General features: G+C 45.8%; 1 protein-coding gene across 5 annotated transcripts in view; it reads left to right on the top strand.

Moving 5' to 3' along the window:
• The first annotated feature begins 227 nt into the window (after positions 1-227).
• Positions 228-23,172, top strand: part of ERG (ETS transcription factor ERG) — a 152,645-nt gene continuing 129,700 nt past the window's right edge. The window contains exon 1 of one of the 5 annotated variants that reach the window (XM_075518606.1): positions 228-358. The gene's annotated coding sequence lies outside the window, so the exon portion shown is untranslated. Of the gene's footprint in view, positions 359-650; positions 1,282-23,172 lie in introns of those variants that run through there. The other 4 variants (XM_075518649.1, XM_075518632.1, XM_075518601.1 and 1 more) reach the window with 4 other exon arrangements.

Below are 23,172 nucleotides of genomic sequence, written 5' to 3'. Positions count from 1 at the left end.
AGAAATGTAAACATGTCTGCAGCTAAAATAACTCCACTTTCATTGAAAACACTCCTCGCTCACAATCAGACTTCTGTGTGCTATGCTCAATAAAACTGCATGCTAATAGCAACCAATTAATACATTATGTAGTTCTGCTTTAAAAACTGAGACGCTTTTAATTTTTTTTTTTTATTATTTTTAATTAAGGGAGTACTGGGTTTTCTGCTTTGTACGCTGGCTCTCGGCGCTGACCGCTGGCTGAGAAGCGCCGGGGAGAGCGGCGGGCGATGCCCGGCGGTGCGGCGGGGCCCGAGGCGTGCCCGGGGAAGGCCGGGGCAGCGCGGCGGCGGCGGCGGCGGGCAGAAGCGGCGGCCCGGTAAGGAGCCCCGGGCCCGCGGCGGGCGGGCGGGAGGGACGGGACGGGACGGGGCGCACCGCCCGCTTCTCCCCGGCGTGCGCGGCTCGCCCGCCTCCCGCTGGGCTTCCCCGCGTGTGCGTGTGAGTGCGTGTGCGAGGCGGTGCCGCTGCCAGGGTCGGGACGCATCCCGTCTCCCTCCCCCCTGCGCTCCGGGGCGACGGGGCGCTCAGCCCCGTTCCGGCCGGAGCAGGCTCCCCTGTCCCTCCCCTGTCCGTTCATTTCCGTGCATCCCGTCATTTCTCTCGCTGCCCTCCGGAGCCCCGCTGCCGCCTGGTTGGAGGCCAGGCTTTGACTTCACGTCGGGTCCTCGCAACAACCGCACGCTTGTTCTGCCCCTTAAAACACGCTCTTGTTCCCCGCGCCGGGAGGAGAGGAGACCCGCCGAGCCCGGCCGAGCCCCCGGTGGCCCCGTGTCCTCCCCCCGCAGGTCCCGCTCACCTCCAGTTCCGCCCGGCCCCCTCCCGCCCCCCCCGTGCGGCGCGGGGGCGCCCGGGGGAGGGCGCCGGGGAGTAGGGGGCGGGGGGCCCGGTGCGCCCGGGGGGTGCCGGTGCCCGGCGGGCGGCGCGGGGCCGCCCCGACGGCGGCGGGGGAGCCGGGGAGCGCCGGGGAGCAGCGGCTGCCCCGCTCGGCGATTGGCGAGAGGAAGAGGCGCACGGACCCGGGGCCAGCGCGATGGGCTGAGCCCGTCCCGACTGAAGTGACTCACTGCAGTCGGCAACGCCGCCGTCCCCTCGCCCGCTCCCTCACTCCCTCCCTCGCTCCCGCCGCCGGCGGCCGCTGCCTTCCCCCGGCGGCGCCCTCCGCGCCCCGGCCCCGTCCCTTCCCGTCCCGTCCCGTCCCCCCCGGGACCCCGGCCTCGCCCCCTTCCCCGGCCTCGCCCGGTAAGTCCGTTCCCTCCGGGGCCGCGATGGGGCGGGGGGGAGGGGGCCGAGCGGAGCGCCGGGCGCGGAGGGGGCGCGGCGCGGCCGTCGGGGCCGGGAGCGGCGGGGAGAGCGGGGCGAGGGGCGGCGGCGGGCGGCGGGCAGCGCCGCCGGGCCGGGCCGGGCCGGGCCGGGCCGGGGCGAGGCGACTCCCCGCGGGCGGCGGTCCGGCGGTCCGGCTGCCCTCTGGCCGCGGCACGTCGGCGGCTGGAGCGGGGCAGCCCCGAGGGCTCGGCCGGGGCGCGGGGCGGCAGCCGGAGCCGCGCATCTTCTGCCGGCGCTCGTTGCGCAGACTGGCCCTTTCCGACTTCCCTTGGTTTTAAAGCGTTAACGCTGTTCGGTCTCAGGCTGGCTGCTGTCTGTTCGGGCATCAGCCTCTGACATTGTATCATCCCCCCCCAGCATCGTTTTTTTTCCTGCTTCGTAATAGCAGCGTTGGTGTCTCTGTAATTCTTTCAGCAATTCATCCTTCAATTAACTAATACCTCTATTGCCTTTTCAAAGTCTGACCAGCTCTTGCACGTAGGAAGACCTTCAATTACCTGAGCTGGTCTGAGGAGAGTCGGAGTTGGTTGTGGTACTTTTCAGAGTATGCGCTGCCATACAATATGCGGAGATCTATTTTGGTGACCAGATGACTTTGCTGTAGAGTTTGGAGTGTACGTAATCATATTTACAAAAGCTGAAGTTGCAAGTTCTGGCTAACATAAACTTCCATTCATTGCTGCCTTTGCTAAGAACCCGCAGTAGAAGTAAACTTGCTCTTTCTTTAGTGGAGTTTTTTATTTGTATTCAAAGTGTCATGCTCTGAATTAACACTGTGCTTCAGTTCTGAAGTTACGGTTTGGAAATTACATTCTACCCATGTAATTTTGAGTCCATTAGGAAAACCAGGATAGGTCTATGAACTGCACATGGAGAAATGTCACATTCCTTTGGTTTAACCCTTTAACCGCTTCCCTGGTTTCACTGAAACAAGTGAAGTAGACAAAGACAGCTTCTCCCTAGGGTATGAAAGGTAAACTTTCGTCAGGGTATATGTATCAGGTATGTGCTTTCAAGCACACCTGAACTGATAGGAAAATCAAGGAAGAGAAATAGATCGCTTGACAGCTTCCTCATTAAAAGGAAATAAGTAAAGGCAAAAATAAACTAAGCCATACTTCATATGGGACAAATATTTTTATGTTATCTATTTCTTAAAGGACGTTTATAAAAGCAAAGGCATGGTACACTGGAATAGTAACGTCAGCTCTTGTTTCCTCTTTCATACACATACGTAGGCAAACGATGGCAAACTTGCCATGCAGTTCTTTGAAAAACTTTGCAAGAAAAAAAATCGCCACCTCCAAAAGCATTTCAGGGTTTAGAGCTTTGAACAGCATCTGTCCCCACCTCCCACAATTTAGTCCCAAAGTTAAACAAATCATATAGTACTGGATAGAGTTACATGTTACAGGAATTTTATAAATGATCTGTCAGTATAAGCCCTAGGTGTGATTAGTCGGACTTTTTGCTCCTAAGGTGTTACTCCATTTGGGTTGTAATTTATGTAGCGTTTGGTTCTTAAGGATATATTCTAATAGATATATAGTAAGTATATTTTTCTTCTGATGGTTTATAAGCGGTACTGACTGTGTGGATTCTCTCTCCTCCTTTTAAACAAATTTGAGCTCTTTGTCAGGCGCTGAAGAAATCTGTGTGTATGAGTCCCTTGAGGAGTTTCACTGATATGAACCATGAGCTTAAAATACAGATTGTTGCAAACTTGGAAGTAGCATCTCTTACCTCAAATACAATCGTTTGTATGCTAATAGGTTAGACCTTTTCCTGCAGAAATACCAGGTCAGATCCCACAGTTGTTAAGCGTTCAAATGACGATTCTGCTTAAGACCAGTGCTTTCACCTTCGCAGGGTGGATGCATCTTTGCTACCTGCTGTTCTGTGGGCAGCTTATTTTCTGTGTGCACATGGAGTTGTGTAAACAAATACAAAACCCTGGGGTGACTGTTGTAATCCAGTTGGTTTGAATAACGCCACATGAGCAAAATACCTGGCTACTGATGAGGCAAATCCTTTCCCATTGCGCTTTCCCCGAAACACCAGCGCTTTGCTATCAAAATGCGAGGCTCACGGCATTGGTTCTCCCTCTGCACAGCACTGCATTTTGTCCACTTTACTGAGGTCCCCGTGTACAGCAGCTTCTCCTCTTGGTTAAATGCACTCCAGTGAGGACCAAAAAACCATGAAAAGCTTTTGCAGCGCTGATGGCATCTGGTAGCCCTGAAACGTTGCGTTTCCTTCCTTCCCTTCCCTCTGCATTACTAAACGCTCCATGGGTTATTAGGAGGTAACAACAAAATCATATGGAATGTTTGGGTTGAAATGAACCCTTTCCCTTGAAATATCTATTGCGTTGGGGTTTTTTTTCACTATCAGGAAGCTTGTCATTTTCTTTTAAGCGAATATGTATCTATTTTTTTCAGGAAAAGGCAGCTGTAAGGGCAAACCGTACTTCTTTTAATCATGCAAGTAGCTCTGTGGAAATCTGTGTCCCGGACTCGAGGTGGAAGTTGTTGACAGGGGATATGGTCAGAAAGGGCCCTCTGGGCCTGATCCATATCAGCTAAGGTCAGCGGTGCAGGCTGAGCCTTGAGTGCCTGATGCTGCACATGGGGTTTTTCTGCTGTACAGCTGGGAAGGTAGGCCAGGGATTAGTTAATGCTTTGTATGTCAGCTTTTCTATACAGTTGATTTAAAACGCTTTTGTTAAAAAAAAGTTCATGTTGGTAAGATATTTTCAGCCTGAATTATAATGATGTTTGTCTTGGGTGGAAAGAATTACCTTTTGTGCAATATCACCACACTGTTTTTCATTATACCCACAACTGGCCACTTTCACAGCCACTAGAATATTTTTTATTTCCCTGTGTGGTTCTAGCCATGCGCTTTTCGACAGGCGGGTTTCCCAGTAAAGTCGAGCATCATTTTGTCTTTTGCATGGGTTGAAGGTTTGAGTCGCAAGAATTTGTATTGCTTTGGCATTTTGGAAGGTAATGAAATAGGTGGAGAAAATCTAATATATTTCCTTCACAGCGTAGTTAACTAGTGTAGGTAGAAAACTGGCAGTCTAAAATTACTTTGCTAAATTTAAATGTAAGTAAAAAGTAGGCAATAGGAAAAAATTAAAGGGTATATCTAAATATGGAGTTGCGGACATATCTGTTATATTTAAACTGCATTTTAACCTCTTCTATTTATATTTAGTGGTATGTGTATAATCTGGAGGGCTTGATTGAATTCACGAAACAGTAATTTCACAATGAAAACCAAAGAGTTTATTCTGCTGTGGACATAGTGCACGTCCTTGTTAATCGGTGTATATATCAGAACTAAAACGTATGCAGCGAGACATTTTTTATGTTCTTTGAGAGCAAAAATGATATTTGATCTAAAGTAAGCATGGATGGATTTGCAAAAAGCCTGTTTCCCGTACTGCTGCGGCAAGCGTATCTCCTATTGACTTCCGCGGCACTTTTTCTTGCATGGAGCATGAGACTGCACTGCGGGGTTCATTGTCAGCAACTTACCTTTGCTATGGCCCGTTCTGAAACGCCGCTTTTTAATGTAGAAAGCGACCATGGGAAGTGGATTGTTCTTGCATGCTGCTTGCATCAGATGAAATCCCTCCCTGGCACAACTTCATTCCAATAAGCAAAAACTTATTCCAGGAACAAAATACGTAGTTATTTTTGTTTGATAATGCATCGTATAAATATTAATTGTCTGCCCAAAGAGAAAACAATAAACATGTGTTTTCATTTTAGCTGGAGATACAACAGGCCTTGGTAGAGGATGGTTTAAAACTACGGGCCTCGACTTGTAGCTACACGAGCTCCTCAGCTGAACCCCGGGTGACCGCTCATGTCTGGGAGATCGCTGTTGTGCACAAGTGGCTGGGGCTGGGTTCTGAAGTGAGGTCTTCTGTTTGGATTCGTGTCTGAATACAGACACTAAGTGTTATGATATCCAGGTGCTTATTAAAGCGTCTTGACTGTAGCATTACTATCAGCTTTCTCACCGTCTGCTAAAAGATGCTGTGTTTCTGCCGGTCCTTTTAGCAGGGAGAAAGCAGTAGCTGCCTGGATGCTTAGGCGCTCTGTAATATTGGTAGGATATTAAAAAGCTGCTGCCTCTTTTAGATGCTGCTCCTGCAAACGAATAGTGACTTCTGTTGTGTTTCAGGTCTTCTGAATTGGTCAGGTAGTCTGTAGCTTTGAACTACACACACCGAATTAGCTGCTGCTTTGAAAAAGAAAGGTTGGCTTGTTGGGAATGATGAGCACCGGCAGGCTTGCGGTACTGCACAAGGCAAGTTAAACAAGTATGAGCTTAAATGTGGTTTCAATCAGCTCCGTTTAGACACCCAAGCTTTCAGGTTTCTCCCGGAGGTCCATAATGAAACAGCCTTGTTTTCTTTTCACCTCGCAGAGAAACAGCAACAGGAGAAAAATCCTGATAAGAGTTTGCACCGGCTGAATAGCCGGCCGCTGCGGGAGAGCAGTTCGGGGTGCTGGACTGGATGGGGCAGCGTAAAGGGGTTTGCAAAGTCCAGGAGCACTGCCTGTGACTAACACACAGCTCTGTCTCTGAGGAGAGGAGGGGAGAGGAGAGGAGAGGAGGTCACAGCCATTACTGCGGCACCTGGGCTGCAGCGGGTGGCAGAGGCAGGCCTGATTAAGGCTGTGCAGGTGCGAGTGGGTCAGGAGTAGGTCCCCTTCCCTGTTAACCTCCCCTCATCCCAAATATATTGCCTGCTGAACTAGCGTCTTTTCCTTCTGCTTTTTACTGTCTGCTGCAAGTGGTCGGTAAGGGTCTTTTTTTTTTGCTGATATTATGCTGTTAGTAAATATGCATTGATTTATTAACTGCTCAGGTCTTTTTCCTTTTTCTAGTGCTGGGAGCGGTGGCTTAGGAGTAGCAGCTTGCTGCCCTGTAAACTACTTATGACAAAATGTTTTGCAAAATCTGATTGATTTCTTCTAATTTGTAAGTCATGTAGGCTTACCAGTTTGAGCTTTTCATAATACCTTCTGGCTTTGCATTGAGTTTATTACTTTATTTTTAGCTTATTAAGTATGGATGTACACAGTATATTTGACCTGATTTGACTGAAGCAGACTCTTTCAAGACGTCATATATTTTTTGATATTCAGTAGTTAATGTGTGATTTGTTTTGGTGCAATTAAATGTATATGTAAAAATCATGTGGATTTAGCAAATTGCACGATGTATCTTTTTCTGTAAACTATTCATTAAATGAGAGCAAAAAATGAAATATGGCAATCAAACAATTCAGACAAACTGCGTTTCTATCATGGTTTATATTTTTCTGTGTAATTAAAAAGGGCTTTATAAAGAAAGAAGTCTAGTAGTTATGCAGAAGGAAAGTCTTCTAAGCAAAATGCAGTTTTCTAAGGAGGCTTTGTCAGTTCTGAATTAACTCTGCAATAAATTTAAACCTGATGTTTTAAAATTCTGTTTATAAAATGGACCGTTCTCTATAGAGTTCACAAATTATACACAAAGGATTTACAGTAAACTACTAAAGTAACATTAATATATTGCATTACAACATACACTGAGACAAAACTGCAAAATCTGCTTGAAAAAGAAGCTGATTTGCAGGACTCTGGCAAAGCGGATATGGCAAAAGTTCTCCGTCACTTCTCCAAAGAACCACTGTTAGATTGGTTGTTGTGACTGTAGTTAGCTGTTCAGAGGCTTATAGAGGGGATTTTTTGCACAGGTTTGTGGCCATGGCATTAAAAGCAGGTTTGAAAAAGGAAAAAATAAAGGATTTAAAATCAAATCAAGATCTAGTTTGGTCCTGGTGGGTATCTCGTGCCTTTTCCTGAATTTCATTAAATTTGCCCAGAATGTGAAGCTGGGAATTTGGGCCAGTGCTCTTCATTCCTTTGCTGCATTTATAAGTTCTCTGGTATTTTTATGTATTTATAGCAAACAGTCTGCAACATGCTCTGTATCTCTTGCAATCGAGACAAGCCAAATCATCTGTCACCAATATGTACGTCAACATCCTGAAACCACAAAGAGCACCTCTTGGTAGGCACAACCAAGGCTTTGTTTCAGCGACGCAATTCATCACCCTCCTGAAATGAAGAGCATGGAGAAATCTGGACCTGACATCTTGGTTCTTCTGTGCAGAGAAGTCAGTTCTATGTAATGAGACTGAAAAATGGTTTTAGGAGAGTGGGGTTCACCTCACCTAGATGTAGCCATCTAAAAATGAAGCAAGTAGTTGACAGTAATTGTGTAAGTTCTCTCCCTAGCCGGAGGACAGGGTAGTCTTGGCAGCCTGAGACAATTATGTTAGTTTGGGAAAGTCGCTGAAGATGCAGCCTCTGTCCATCAGCTTGGGTAGGAATTGGGGTTACAGGGCCGGGTATCTTGGCTTTCAGATGGCTGGCATTGAGTGCACTGAATTCTGTATCCAGGGACTGATCCAGGCCCCAGCAGCTGTTCTTGGGGAGACTGAAGGAAAAGTGTAGGTAAAAGTACAGTAGAGAGACCAGATGAATGTTTTACAGTCTGACTGGGAATGAATCTTATTGCTTATTTATTATTTTCATTTTAAAGTTGACCCATAGTACATAATAGTTTCATTTTTATTGTCAAACTACCTTTTTACTCTCCAGTTTTATCACCAGCAATAGAAACATTAGAAATAGCAATGGAAAGCCCTTTTATGCTTTCTGCACTGCTGTCTCTTAACTTCATTGAAAAATGAAAGCATTAACCACCTTTTTTTTTAATCATTAGAGTAAGAGTGGAACGGATTAATACTGCTGTCTTTCTGTTAAGATTCTGTTCTGCTCATGAAGGAAATAGTAATAGTGATTTTTTTTTTTTTTTTTTTTTTTTTAATGGTCCAATATCTCATCCAGGGCAAAAGGGTTTTACCAGCCATATAGATGATACACTTGGGGCCTGTACCTTGCTTAAATCCCTCAAGGGCCTGTACCTTGCTTAAATCCCTCAAGGCACAACTATGGAAAGCTTGCTTTGGAGAGACTGTAGGCTTTGTGCCTGGCCCTGGGCACAGGGGCAGTTTTTGGCCCCCGAGCGGTGTCTGGACGTGGAGGCCGTCCCTGCGACGGAGCGCGGCTTGCCTCTGAAGCTGCCGTCGGTCTTGCAGGGCGGCTCTGCAAGAGCTAGCGGGAGGGAGGGGCGAGCTTTGTGTTTGTTATTTGCTTGTGATTTCCATGACAGCTTACAGGAAAGACAGTTGTAACTAAATGTGAGCCCGGGGAGCTCAGTCTGCGGTTGGTCTGCAGAGCAGTAACGCGGGCCGGGGGGTCGGGGTTGCTGAAGGGCGCAGGAGCCGGGGCGAAGGGAAGGGGGGTTATCCTCTCCCTCTCCTCTCCCTCCCAGTTAACACCAGTCTGTGTGATGTGCCGTGCCTGGCGTAGGACGGGGGAACCGGTGGGCAGCGGGGCTGCCCCTCAGCCACCCGCAGGGGTGCAGCCAGCCCCCGCTTCTGCACCTCGTGCTGAGTTAACAAGTCCCGACGGGTTTTGGTCCAGGATAAGATTTATATAACTCCCTCTTTGCTGTGTTGGTTCCACAGGACTAAAGAGGAGTGAGAAGTAGTAAAAAATCTATTTTGGTCACTAAAGTAAGCAGACATGACTCAGAATACTCACTGGGAACAGATCTGCTGGATGAAAAGGTGCCATTTTTACATAGTCACTTTTCTGACCATGCCCTTTAAACTCTTACAAAAATAGAATACTTTCTCTGGCACTTCTCTTGGAAAGCAGAGATGGGAGTGAGAGCAAGGATGTTTGCTGCGCTGCTTCAAAACCGGACAAATTGTGTGCTAGTTTTGTAAGGCATATGTAACATATGTTTAACACCGGGAAAAATAGAAAGAAGGCTTTTGAATTTTGTGGGGAGGGGATTTGGGCTTGGATAGTTTTACCGTTTGTAGTGGAAAAGTGTGATTCCTAGTTCCTGCCTGTTAACGGTTGGATGAATTCTGGCTAGCTTTCTGCGCCGATTTCTGGCATCCCCGCGTCCCTGCAGAGGTACAGTTCGGATCAGTAGACTCGTCTGAAGCACAGCGAGGCTCCTTTTGACCGTTGACTCTGGGTTCGTCTTGGACCGTGAGTGGTCTAAGCTAAAAATGAGCCTGAAACCACATTGACGTAAGCCGTGAGTGTTTATGGACCTGTGTGAGGAAACCAATCATCCCTGGCAAGCAGAGTCCCGAAGCGGTAATGTTGACGCTCACGTGAGACCCGAGTGCCCCCCGCGCCAGCTCCCGGAGCACCCGTCCGGCTCCCGGTGAGGCTGATGGAGCTGGGCTCTTCTGCACCGGCTGCGGACCTGCCCCAGCCGGATCCCCATCCGTATCGGCTCTCATCTGCATTTCATGGGAAGGATTAGCAAGGCAAATCGTTTCGTAAAAAGTCACTCACAGCTAAGTAGGTGATACTGAATGTTTGAACTCTCGTCTCGTTTTTATTTTTAATGGTTTGGTAGGAAGCTGGAGCCTGGCTGGGGCACAGAAACTCAAAACCAGTGGCGTGCTCCACCACATGTGCTTATGGGTGTTTGTCAGTCCTGTTGTTCTCCTTTGGACCATTGCTTTCCTGAAAAGAAAAACAGCAAGTCCGTTTTAACATATTTACCACTTTCAGTCGGTTTTACATGGAAAAAAACACCAACCCATAAATTCCTCTTCCTCCTCCATTCCAGAATAACCTGTGAAAGAGTTTGAGAACTCTGAATTTCTGTTCAGTGGATGAAATCTTGATCTTGCTGAAGTGACTGAAGCTTCTCAGTTGGCTTCTGAGAGGGCAGAGCTCTTCAGCTTATGAGTTTCTTACTCTTGTTTTCGCTGGGCTTGGAAAGCCGAGGCGGTGTTTTCGCTGCGGTGATTTCCTAAAGCCTTAATTCCCCCCAGTTACTACAGCCTTTAAAGGCACTGTCTTTTTAGCACAGGAAACAGGCACGGCTTTTTTCTCTTGGTAAAATTTCCCTTGTAGGAACGCAGAGAATTTCCACTTTCTCTGTGTGGGCTCATCTTTCATAGAGGAGGAGACATGGGTCATACACCTGCAGTCTTATGGCTCCCTCCTGCTCCGTCTCTGGCCTCCTCCCAGTCCCTTGGCAGCAAGGAGTCAGTGAAGATTTGCCGTCAAGGTCTCCTGTTTTAATTCCTCACAGGGCCCAGTAGCTTCCTATTGCAGGGGAATCCTAATTTTTCTGTTTTAAATTTGAAAGGTGTTTTGGATATGATGACACTTGCAGCCAAAGCGCATCACCTTTTACATGTCGTCTCCTTCTCGTGCCGTGAGACAGGTGAATTCAACAGGCAAGAAAAGGGAGGAGAAGTCTGACAGGCTTGGGGGACACGCGGGATTGTCACGAACCCGACACCGAATGGCCATGAAGATAGACTTTCCTTCTCAGCCCCGCTTTGTCGTCTAGCAGGGAGCCGCGACAACCGCGGGGAAGCTTTAAACTCCGATTTTTGAGTAGAGCTGGTTTAGAAGTTTGCTGCGTTCAGAAAGCCCCTGTGCCTCCTCTTACCAGGAAGAGGCAAGGCGGCGAAACACAGCGTGCGACGAAGCACCGTCGCTTACCTGCTGTCACGGACCGGGCACGGGGGTCGCAGCTGGGTGCCAAGGGTGCTGCTGCTCTGAGCACAGCCTGCCCCGGGGGGTGCAGCTGGTGGGGTGCCGGCGTTAGCGGTGGGGTTTGATACGCCGTACGCCGGTGGCTCCTCACCGCTACGAACCGAAGGGCTGCCTACAGTTTTTTTACAATTATACCCCCATTTTTTTGTTGGGTGTGCGTATCTGGCAGTTGTTTGCCAGGGGCAGAGGGAGTGAACGAGGAACTTAGCTTTTAGGTAAACAAAATGTTACTGTTGTACCGCTATAATTACAAGCGTTTTAAATTAGGTATTGACAGCAGTTGAGAGCCGGTTCTCGACTATGCCTGCTGGCAGGCAATGAGCTATCTACCAGCTCCTAAGGGGAGCCTTATTGCAGGCTGTGAGAATAACTCATTAACCAGTTAGTCTATGGCGGTGTTACTCCACATATGGTCTGCGGGCTGCTGGTGGTCTGGAAGACATTAGAAAGTGGTCTGAGAAATGGCTGCACAAGAAAGGCAGAAATAACCCCACATAGACAGATTCACGTTCCCACACCACTGGCAGGTATGTGCCCGTGTCAGCAAGTCGCCCCGAGTCAGCAAGCTGTGCTGGGATTTAATTGCCTTAGCCCCCCGGCGTGAGCCCAAATGGACGGGTCTTGAGTAATTGCACATGAGGGGAACCTTTGCTTGATCACATCGATGTGGAGCAAGTCTTCCTCCATTAAGGAGGATGAATGCTTTGCCTCTTCTTTCTTGTGTTTTGGAAGCATGGGATGGGCTAAGGGATGCTGCTTCTACATCCGTGTTGCTAGCGGTAATGAATGCTACGGGGAAACGGACGGCGGTGAGCCCATTTCCTTCACAGTGGGAGGAAAGTAGTAATTCAGGAGACCATTAAACATTAGAAATACCTCTACGAGGTCCCTACAAAGATACACTCCATTTAGATTAAAGTCCCGAAGGGCCAATTATCTTGGAAGAACGTAAGAACTTACACAAAAGCTGAGTTAGGTATGCTGCCCACCAATGGATTTGAGCAAAAATGGAGGCAGTGAGAAAACACTCATGTGTATTATGAAAGTGAGAACATTTAGAGTAGGTCTGTGCAACAACTGACTTTTACTGTTCCCCCAGGATCCGCGTGCACAGGAAATATCTGTGGCACGCTTGCTTTTCCTGGAGATGACAGCAACCCTTTGGCAACCACTTTGTAATGCATGCCCAATACTTTTCCAAACGTTGGGCTGTTGTTTTATGAATGTGTCTTGATTTTCTGGTGCCAGAGCCCTTATGCTGGGCTTTCTACCCTTCCTAAACTTGCCCATTCCTCTTCCAACCCTGGACACTTCTCTAGTGCCATTCAGTTCCTGTGACGGTGCCTCCATTTTCCCAGTGCTGGCATTGGGATGGGGCTTGAGGGAAAAGGGAAGTGAATGGAAGTCCCTTGTGCTCCTTGTGTGAAAACAACCTCTATGGCCTGTGCTGGTCTATGTCTGGGTGGCTCTGGACGCCTGGAGATGGAGACATGACTTAACACCGTGTGGTGGCTGGAGGGTTAGGGCAAACAAATGCGAAACACTTTGTTTCAGTTAATGATGTTTTCTAAGAGCAGGCTGAGTAATTTGCACAAGACTACAAAGCAGGTCTCGATACCAGCACTGGGCTTAAAGTCTGCCTTTGCTTCAGTTGCTAGACCACAATTTTAATTGAACGTTTAGTTATGTGCAGTTAGACCTGAGCGCTGGAGTGCACTGAACCTTTAGGCAAGGGGTTTTGAAAATGAGTCAGTTCTAAGACGCTGGAGCAACAAGTTCCTAAAAGTGTCTACTGATGCAAATTGCTGCCTGGTCTTGAAACGGTCTCTTCCATTTCTCACCATAAAAGAACTTTCGTAAGAGAAGACACAATAAACAGTCTGAAGTCTAATAACTGAACATGCAAGCCTGAAAAGTTTTAAAATACTTCTTGCTTAAATAAGAATCATTAAAGTTGTAACTGATAATGAGAAAAATGCTCATGCCATTAGTGGTTTACCACTTTGGTTCCAAAAGGATAAAAACAACTTCATAAAAGAGACCACAGACTGTCCATTTTCAGCCTCAGTGCGGGGCGAATGCTTCAGAAAATACGAAACCCATCATTTAAAATAATAATTTAGTATTTGTGTTTTGGGAAACATGGTTGAAATGCCCTCTGAACACATGGGGGCAGGGCGATGCGGGGCTCAGGGGCTGCAGCAGAGGCGAAGCGCTGTGGCTCGCTCTGGTGCGGCGTGGGTAGCCCTGGCACCGGTTGTCCTTGCCCGGGTGCCGCAGCGGGGCACCGGCTCGTCCTCCCGCTGGGAGCAGTGCGGGGGCAACCTCGGCCTTCCAGCCTGCCTTTGGGATCCTCGCCTGGGTGGGGACGTCTGTCCGTCTCGCCTTCCCCCAAAAATGGTGCGGGGCTTGGCGGGTACATGAGGACAGCCTGGGATCGTTTCTGCATCGGCCCTGGCGCTGCCCGCTGCAAGAGTAGTTAGGTTTTTTTTAAAAATGGTTGAATTTCAGTCCCAGCTCAGCGTGCTGGTAGGGGAAATAAAAGATACTGAATCTGGGAGGCTCTCGGTGCCTCCGGGCATGTCTGGGAGTTGGTGGCCGAGGAGCAGCATCAGTGGCGGTGGTATGACCTCCTTGATTTGCCCGTCTGGGCCAGCTGCTCTTTTCTTTGAGGATGGCCTCTTCCCCTTCTTCTGCACCCTTTTTCCCCCCAGGCAAACTAGGCTGGACCCTTTCTCCTGCTCAGGTTAGTGGAAGGGCTCGTGTCGACCTCAGCCAGGACCGACTCAAACCCTTGAGAAGACCTGGTGTTTCCTCCTGGGAAAGCGAAGTTTGGGACTCAGCGTGCTCTATTCTAGCCTTGTCTTCAGTACGGGCAGCTGGAGGTTGAAGCGTTCTCTCAGACTAGCTCTGATTGCAAACACAACTACACTGGGTTTTATTGATGCTTCGTGCAGCCGTATTACATCGACTACAGTGTTTGCTCTTAATGTAAAAATGGAAAGTTTCTCCAGCTCCCCCCATGAAAATGACTGTTGTGCCTTATTCAAAATGAAAATCAATCAAGGAAGGAACACAGCTGGGCGAATGACAAGAGAAACAGAATGGTGCCAGGGTGAATTTTTATGGAAATGCTCTCTGAATAGTATTTCCATGAAAAGGCAACTTACTTGCAGACGTAGGCTGTGTTTGCATGAAACAGAGTGGGATGCACCACACCCTGAATCTGTCAAGGTCTATAAACTTCACGTATTTTAAGTTTAGGCAACAGAGAGGCCATATTTAAGACACAAAGGTTTTCTTCTTTACTTCAGTGTAATTACGTTATCTCCAAAAGTAGAAAATGTAAGCCAGGGGAAAATAAAAAAGGAGGTTTATGGAAGGAACACTTAAAGTAAACTTCAAATATAATTTGAAATATAAAGTAAATTAATCTATCAAAAAGGAAGTTTTCAGTATCACGAAAAGATAGTGCCTTGACCTTTCAACAGCATCCTAGTTATAACAACAAGCCTGTCTGTGTCAGGCTGTGTTGGGGTCCTCTTAGTGAAGGAGCATGAATGGCTTAAAAACTGCAAAACCTGGGATTTTTCTCATTCACATTAGCAGAAACAGGATTACGGGAGCAATATAAAAAGCAAGAAATGAAAGATGATTGATGTTAGCGTTCAAAAAACGGGAGAGGGGAAAAAAACCACAATGGTAAAACCATCAGCCCATACTTGAAATTGCCACACTTTGATCTACTTAACCACCTTTTTTGGAGATGTTGTAGCCTTCTCAATGGGCTGGTTTCCAAGTGGCCTGACCGATTTTACTGTAGACTTACTGGCTATCAGCAGAGCTCTGGCAAAGGTTGATTTTTGGAATCTGTTAATTTTCCTGTGTTTCTGGGATTTTTTTCATGTCATACCAATCAGGTTTGAAATGTGCTGAGAGAGAAATTCTTGAGACAGCCTTGGAATTTTTCAGCCTATTCCTGCATGTCACTTTCTGAAATAAATGGGAATGCATTTTTTAAATTTATGATAGCTTAGAACTTGATGTCATTGCTACTCTAAGAATAATAATCAAGGATTGTTATACCGATTTGATTGTTTACATTTCCTTTTGACACTGCCAGCGATAAAGTAGAGGTAATAATACTAAGCATATTCTCTGGTCATCTTCTCAAAACTTGTCATGATTGAACAGAGCCTGGATTTTAAAGATAAGGGCATTTGTCAAATGCTATAATGTCTTCATAAAAGTCTGCAATGGAGATCCCATTACAGAAAAACTTTGGAATGGGTAGCCCTTGGCTCTGGTAGTTGGGAGCAGAGATGAGTGACTGCCATTTTTAAACAACGTTAGATTTGCCAAAAGGAAAAAAATAGAAAGGAATCTGAGCAGGAGATTGTGAAACTGGGAGCAGATTTGGTCATGGCATTAAGAAGAGTTAGGAGATGTGCTCTGTAAGGGGTCGGTAGCTCTGTTGCTGCCCCATACTGATGTAGGTCTGTTCCCTGCATCCCAGTCGGTTGTGGAGTTGGAGATCCATGCTGATCGAGGACCTTGGAGTTGGAGATCCATGCTGATCGAGGACCTTACAGCAAGGAGCCATGGTGAAGTGACGGGGAATCAGCTGCCAGCAGCACATGGGAGCTCGTCCCCCCTTGCTAGGTGACAGTAGGCAGTCTCCTTGCTCCTCTCTCTGAACCTCCCAAGCTGGCAGGAAGCCCGTCTAATAAATGCAATAAGCCATGGAAAATGCATCGGTAGCATGTGCTGACATGGGTGGAACACAAGACGATGGAGAAGGGGATCCTGTTACCCCCCGGTTCAGCTGCACAGCCCTTTCAGCCAGTGGAGAACTACACGTTAACCCTTTCAAAGCTCTCCTGGTGAGGAGGGGGAAGGCAAGAAGGCGTTTCTTACTTCACTGAGATTTGACTTTAAAAGGTCTGTATAAGCATAGAAGTGCCACGGGGGAACAAAAGTACAAGTGGCTCAGCAAATATTGCGGATGGCAATGGCCGTCCTGGGGTGAGCGAATGCAAGGCTGGGTTCAATCTGCTGCAGTCAATAAACTGCTTGTGCTGCGCTTTCATGCTCTGCGGTGGCAGAAGAGCATTGGAGTGAATTACAGTCTTCTGTTTACTCTGGGACTGTTTATTATCCCTTGTGTAGTTTACAAGAAGCGATTCACAGGACAATCTCCTAAAAAGAAGAAAAATCAGTTTATATCAATGTGCGACTTCCTACTATCTCTGGTTAGCCCCCTCATACCCACAAACGTATTCATGCATCGCCTACTTAGCACTAGAAAGGGGATATTACATCTCTAGGTTATTTCCCCAGTACTTTTATTTTTCAGCCCACTACAGGGAAGGTTCATAGAGTATATCCAGAAAGATGTTTTTGTTCCCCCACCTTGGGTTTCAGTCCCAAGACTGCCAATTAAATTATCCCATAAATCCTCCATTATAGGTAGTAAAACCTAATTTTAGATTTCCTGCCCACTCTAGTGTCCTGCCTGATTGCTACCAGTTGGATAGAGGCTCAACCTGTTAAGCAGACAATTGCAGTGAATCGACTGTTTCTTTCTGTGCCACATGTGGAGAACTTTTTAATATGTGGCATTTGGTCATAATTCTCTCTGGCTATTTTCTACCTTTTAGTTGCTCAAACTTTTTTTTTTTTAAGGCTGAAAAGTAGACATCTGTAATTTATTCTTTTGTCAATTTTTTTTGTGAGAGAAAAGGTTGTTACCCTGTGGATTAGGGGGGATGTTAATCTTCCTGCCACCACTAAAACAGTAATAGTTTAAAATTAGTTTTTATAGAATTCCTGTTTAAAAGAAAAGCCCTATATTAATAGAGCTAACACATTTATGCGTAAGCTGAAAATATTTCAGGCCATCTGAACATAAATGCATTCTTTCCCTTCTTGTTCAAATGCAAATATATTATTTAGCTGCAAACAGTGCTAATTTTCTTGAGGGCAGCTTCTGCTAACTGTAGTCTCATGGAGGAGCATTTATTTCACATACAGTCTCACTAAAGATTCCTATTTTATCCTGAGTATCAACAACCCCTAGGTTCGTAAGCTTTACTGAGGACAAGTAATAAATAAGGTTGTCACAAAAAGTGGTTTTATCATGCGAATAAAGTGTAAGTATCCGTGCATCGGTGCCTTGCTCTTTGGACAACAGAATATTTGCATTCCGTGTGGAGCACTTCTGTCACTGGGATTTAAGCAGAATTCAAAAATCTGTCTGTGAGGAAAAATGGAGCCTAAAATGCTATGAGAAATTAAAACCTTTCTTTGGCTCTCTGCTAGATTTGTTGTTGTTAACCTGGTAAAATTCCTGACTCATCCAAGTTACAGATTTGGATACTGTGGAGGTACCCGAGTATATCTTGTACCTCCACAAAGCACTGTCTTTATGAATGTATTTCCTGCCTGAATACATTGGTAATGTTTTAACAACTCTGTGTCAAATCAGGAAGATACGTGGCAGTCGGTAAGGGACTTTTTCTTCTCCAGAGTATGGTGACAGGAAGTTTAATTCAAGATGCAGGGTGCGTATAATCTTACGGGCATTTGCAAAAGGGAAAAATACTGCTAAGAGGCATCACGCTGAAGGAGCAAACATTGCTTCTCAGACTAACGTAACACGTGTGCCAGGCTAGGACTTTGCTCCAAGATCCAGCGTTGGTGATCCCTCAGCTGGCTTGCATACGTAGCCTTCAGCTGAACCTGTTGGTGACAACCATAGCCTGTGCTGGTGTTGCTCAGAAGGTGGCATGAACTTGTCCCTTAGGAAGCGTCCGTCCTTGCTGGCGGGCAGGGCTGCGGGCACAGAAAGGGGCGGTTCTGTTCAGATGGGCAAATTAATTTCTTAGCGATCCTGACCCGCACATCCCAGCAGTCTGTGAGCTGCAAAACGAATCGGCCCCCTTCGGCAGTGTTGTCCTGTGTGGATTCTCTGATGTCTGATTAAGGCCGCTCCTTTTTAGCGTTCCCCTCGGTGGAGGCAATAACAGTATTTCCCTGCTTCGCCCAGCTGTTTGCTTCCCTCGCTCTTTATGCAGTGTCGTATTTTCAAGTCTGTTAAACCCCTGTTAAATCTGGGGAAAACCGGGTGATGATTCCCAAGCTGATGGAAGAAAAGGTCAAGAGACACTCATATACGCGCACAGCGTGCTATCTCGAGACTCACTGCTTGCAGAACTGGGCTAAAAATGGAACCACCGTGGTCTCTTTGCTAAATGGATCTTCTCGGGCTAGGTTTGTTTATTGTACCGTGACTCTATGTGGGGAGATTATCCTTTGTTGAGTGACGCTTGAAGCACTGTATAAAAAATAAAACATACACAAAGACTAACAAAGACAAGAAGAAAGGAATTTAGGCCTCCCAGTCACAGCACTGTTCCTTTAATGGTTGATGAAATATTATATGTATTTTTTCAGTCGTATTATTTGTCCAGTTTAGGAACCTGGAAGTATGAGAAAGGATGGTCGCATCGGTGCTCGGAAATGGAGAACAGACAGTCGGAAACAGTCTACGTGTTTTCTGTACTGAAGTTAAGTGCAAGAGTGACAGACAGTGCCCTTTGGGGTGCAGAGCTCTGTGAACTGCTGCTGAATTTCTTGGATGTGTAGTTGACTCCAGAAGTCACCCCTTGTAGCAGAATTGTGCTGCACAATCAAAACTTTAGGTCCCTAGACACAGGGCCTATAAAGGAAACCTTGAAACGTAATCCAAGCGACTCTGACTACTCAGTCACATCTGTATATCTGTAGACACCATGGGAAAAAAATTCTTCGAAGCAGAGAGCACTTGATGCATCCGTGGGGTACAATTCTGAAACCTAATCACAGTGTATAAAATGTCAATACTGTAAATTATGTCCTAGTTGAATGTTTGGTATCAAACTACCAGCAACACCTTCATGTGTGCCAGAAGTTCCCTATCTAGCGTCTTCTGCGCTTCAATGCATGTTTGTTGTACTCTGAATTTCTAATTTAGGAGCAGCAAGAAATGAAGACAATTTGATACCTAGTCCAGTAACACTAGGAATTCTACACTGATTGATTGTACTGGGCACTTTCATACTTATCTCATTTAAAAATATTAGCTTTTTACATTGAGCTGAGAATTTTGCTGAATATCCAATATCTTGCATGGGAATGCTCTTAATTCTAGATATCCGGCTTCAGAATTTGAACTAGGCTTGTGTCAAGCCGGTGCTGTCTTGAATATGCTACTGTTACCAGAAAAAAAGTCTCTCTGGTATGCTAAGAAAAGGGGACGTGCTGGGGTTTGCAATTTTAGCATTACAGATTCTTTATTATTAGTAGATTAGTGGGGATTTTTCCAAAGACTTCTATGAGTCACAAGAGCTCCTGTTACTAAATTTCATATACTCGTTTATTTATACAACTATACATGAGGTCTTATGGTCTTTTCAGCCCAGAAAGAGCCAAGGTATGGTAAGTGTAAATGCACTTTATTGAGTTCTGGAAATCATAAATATCTCCTTTAACATCTGATTTATCTTGAACTATGTGCATTGAAAGAAGTGTCTCAAAATTAGGAAAGAAGGGGCATATGCTACTCCTTTGGACAACCTGTGTATTCATACCCAGAATGAAACTTTGGCAGAGAGTAGTTAGAATTAAACTGTCACCACCAGGGCAGTTTTACTTTATATACTGCAAGGTTATACAAGTTTTATAGGTTCATTTATTTTGCTGATTAACAGTCCAGTCCTGCTCTTGACAAAGTCTCCTGTTTTTTTCATTGCCATGGCTTCTACAAGATGAGCAGAAGAGATAAAGTCTCAGGCAGAGGGAAATGTGAAAACAGGAATTTCAAGGGAGGAAACTGTGTTCTTCATTTCCCCCTCCCTACATAAATTTGTCTGGACTTTATGACAACATTTTGTTTTCGCACCATGCAGAAAACGTCCAGACAGATCTCAGCAATGCAAGACCTCAGAATACAAGGGAGCCAGCTACAGACGATGCCACATGGAGGCTCTTCCATGCTGGTAAATAATATCAAGGAAAAGACCATCAGCTCAGGGGGCTGCTGAGTGTATCTGCTGCTACCAACCCACGAGGCATGCTGGTACCTCCACAGGTGGCTTGGTGGTCACAGATCAAGGTGTTTTCCTTTGACCTCCCAGCTGTTTGATGGGTATTTTCCAGAGATTTGTCGCTGTCACAATTAGCCTTTGCTGCAGGAGCTCACTGGCTGCCCATCCTCCTCCTCCGTTGCCATCAGCAAGGCTTTGGATGTCTCATGCTCCAAACAGCCAGAGAGAGCCTGGAAAACTGAGCCAGCATATCCTGGCAGCGTAGCCTTTAAAAAGAAAGGGCTCAGAAGGAATGTTCAATTTACTGGTGTCGTTGAGAACTTACTGCTTTTTATATCAAGGTGCTAGCCAGAAGAACTGGAAGAAATGTGTAGCATGTATTGGAGAAAGAAGTCAGGACCAGGTGATGGTCTATGTTCCGTCAATCTTTCAGCTTCTTCAGGTTGTTTCCTCTATGGGTAGGAAGCCTGCATGTTTAAGGGTGTATGTGTCAGCCTGAGTTTGTGCGCTTTGCTGCTAAGTGGTTTTATTTCATGATTTGTTCCATGCCAAGTGCAAGAAAAATACAGCTACTTTCAAACACAAGTTTGTGTAAATGTTACGTAGGTCATAATAATGTAGGTTAGAATATATTTTTCTTTAATGAAGTGTAATTAAGCTATTTGAAGTAATTAATGAGTTTGGGTGTTCCTTTGTTGTCTTTTTTTGAGTCTTAGCAGATGGGTACTCGGCAGTTTTTGAAAATCTGGCCTCTTTCTTGTCTGAGCTGGATTCACAAAATCACTAGCCTACTTGGAAAACAGTTGCCTGTACTACTTGCTGCCATGGGAAAAAAACAACATTCTGAGAAAATATTTGTACTAAAGTTATCTTTGTGTTTTCTTGCTCTCTCACCACTGCTGAAGTGGAATGACAGGCAGACACTGTTTTCTTGAAAACTAAAGGGGATTAGGGAACGCCCCTATCCCATTTATTTCAACTATAATGAAAAAATGTGAGAATTAAGAACATTCTGCATAATTGAATGACACTAACATGAGTGTTTTCAACAAAATGATACATTATGGTTTAATTTTCCAAAATCAAATGAAGGTGATGCATCAAGACATACAGGTGATGGTGATAAAGATGAGGTGATAAAGATGATGGTGATAAAGATATTGTACCTAAAGGTGCAAAATGCGATGGCAATATAAAAAATTCTCAGAAAAAAAATTCCGTTTGGGTTAAAATGGTAAAACAACCTGAATACACGCCTGTCTAGGCAAATTTGAGGCAACCTGGACTTTTCTTTCAAAAGGTCTGCATGGACATAGCTGTCTTTCCACCCCGTTTTAACGAGACAGGGAACTTCCTCCCACGTGCAGGTAGTGCAGAGCTGCTTTTCTACTGTGTTGAGCTATATGGGTGACTTCTGTCATGCCCTCTGCTATGCTGCCTTTATACAGGCCTGCTGTAAAGTAAAAGCTGTTTTCCAAGGTAAGAAAGGATTTAAAAGGTCATAGTGGTCATAATAACCCTTGGGCACACTGGATATACAAGACAGCATGTGCTGTTGTTACTTTATTCTAAAAGGTATAGGAAAGAGGGGACTGGCAGAAAGTAGGATGCTTGGTTATCCTCCTTTATATTCTGACCAATGTGTTACTCTGCTTTTCCTTTGCCATTACCTCTTCTTCTTTCCTGTGGGAAGCAACTTCTATTATGAAACAAATTGTCTCCTTACTTGCCTCTACATTCCTTCATACGTAGAATCATAGAATCGTTTAGGTTGGAAAAGACCTTTAAGATCATCAGGTCCAACCATTAACCTCGCACTGCCAAGTCCACCACTAAACCATGTCCCTAAGCACCACATCTACACGTCTTTTAAATACCTCCAGGGATGGTGACTCCACCGCTTCCCTGGGCAGCCTCTTCCAGTGCTTGACCTTTCAGTGAAGAAATAATGCAAGAATCCTGCAGTGGCAGGAGGAAGGCATGTGCAATAAGACTCTGCGACCTAAGAGAAGTAAAAGCTGCAGAGATCAGTAGTTAGTGTTTATGTAGGAGCCCTGTGTGCCCCCTTCAGCGTCCTTAATTTAGTCATGTTTCGCTCTTTTCCTTTATTTGCCTTTCACCTGATGACTGTGTTAGAGACAGCCTGTATGCTGAGGGCATGTTAGCTGAGCAGGGAATCTACCTATGAAATGACTCCTGGAATGAGTTTTCCCAGTGATTATAGAAAATAACAACTATGTGCTCTGGGTGCACTGTTTACCTGTTAATTCATACGAGTCCATGCAGGCAGAGCATGTTGGCTGGTGGGCCGTCATCTGTGTTAGTTTCCAACAAGCTTGTAACGGGTACCCAAGGTGTGATTTAAATCCGTAGTCCTAAATAATTTGAGATTCAGTTACTGGAAGTATCACATTTTTCCATAGTTGAGATGAGAGGAGGGAGCATTTATACGGGCAGGAAATTCTCTGTAAGGAGTTTTTGTTACTAAGCCCAAATTATTATTTTTAAATCCCTTTCACTTGTTTCACAGACTTCCACAACATAGGGTGGGTGTTCACAATTGTGTTTCCAAACATTTAGGATAATATTTTTTCCCTCTGTACGCTTCTTTAGCACTGTTGTGCATCCGACAGTTGGAAGTGTTGTCCCTGAGCTCTTCCTGTTTCATCCTTAAAAGTTCACAAATTTGATTGCCTTACTGGTCCATGGAAATGCATTTTCCAGGGCTCTCTGAACACCCGGACCTCAGTTCAAATCCCTACTGTGGTTTAAGTAGAGTGCGGATGTAAAATGGGATCTCTCCTGTTTGGGATATCCTCATTATAGCATTAAAGGCTGCTGTCAGATCGATCTCCCTCCATCCCCTCTGTAGGAGTGGGTCCATTTTAAAGTGAAACATTTAGTCAAGAGTGAAAAAGACTGTAGCCCAGTGGTTGAAACACGTGGCAAGTAGGGCACATCCATGCTAGTCTCTGCTGCAGTGAATGTCTAATTATTTATGATGTAAAACATAACATTGCCAAGTGGAGCAGTTAAAA

The sequence above is a fragment of the Mycteria americana genome, chromosome 1 (genome assembly GCF_035582795.1).
Source record: "Mycteria americana isolate JAX WOST 10 ecotype Jacksonville Zoo and Gardens chromosome 1, USCA_MyAme_1.0, whole genome shotgun sequence".
Taxonomy (NCBI): Eukaryota; Metazoa; Chordata; class Aves; order Ciconiiformes; family Ciconiidae; genus Mycteria; species Mycteria americana.
Note: the sequence above shows the minus strand (reverse complement) of the source record. Positions and strands in the feature narration are given on the sequence as shown.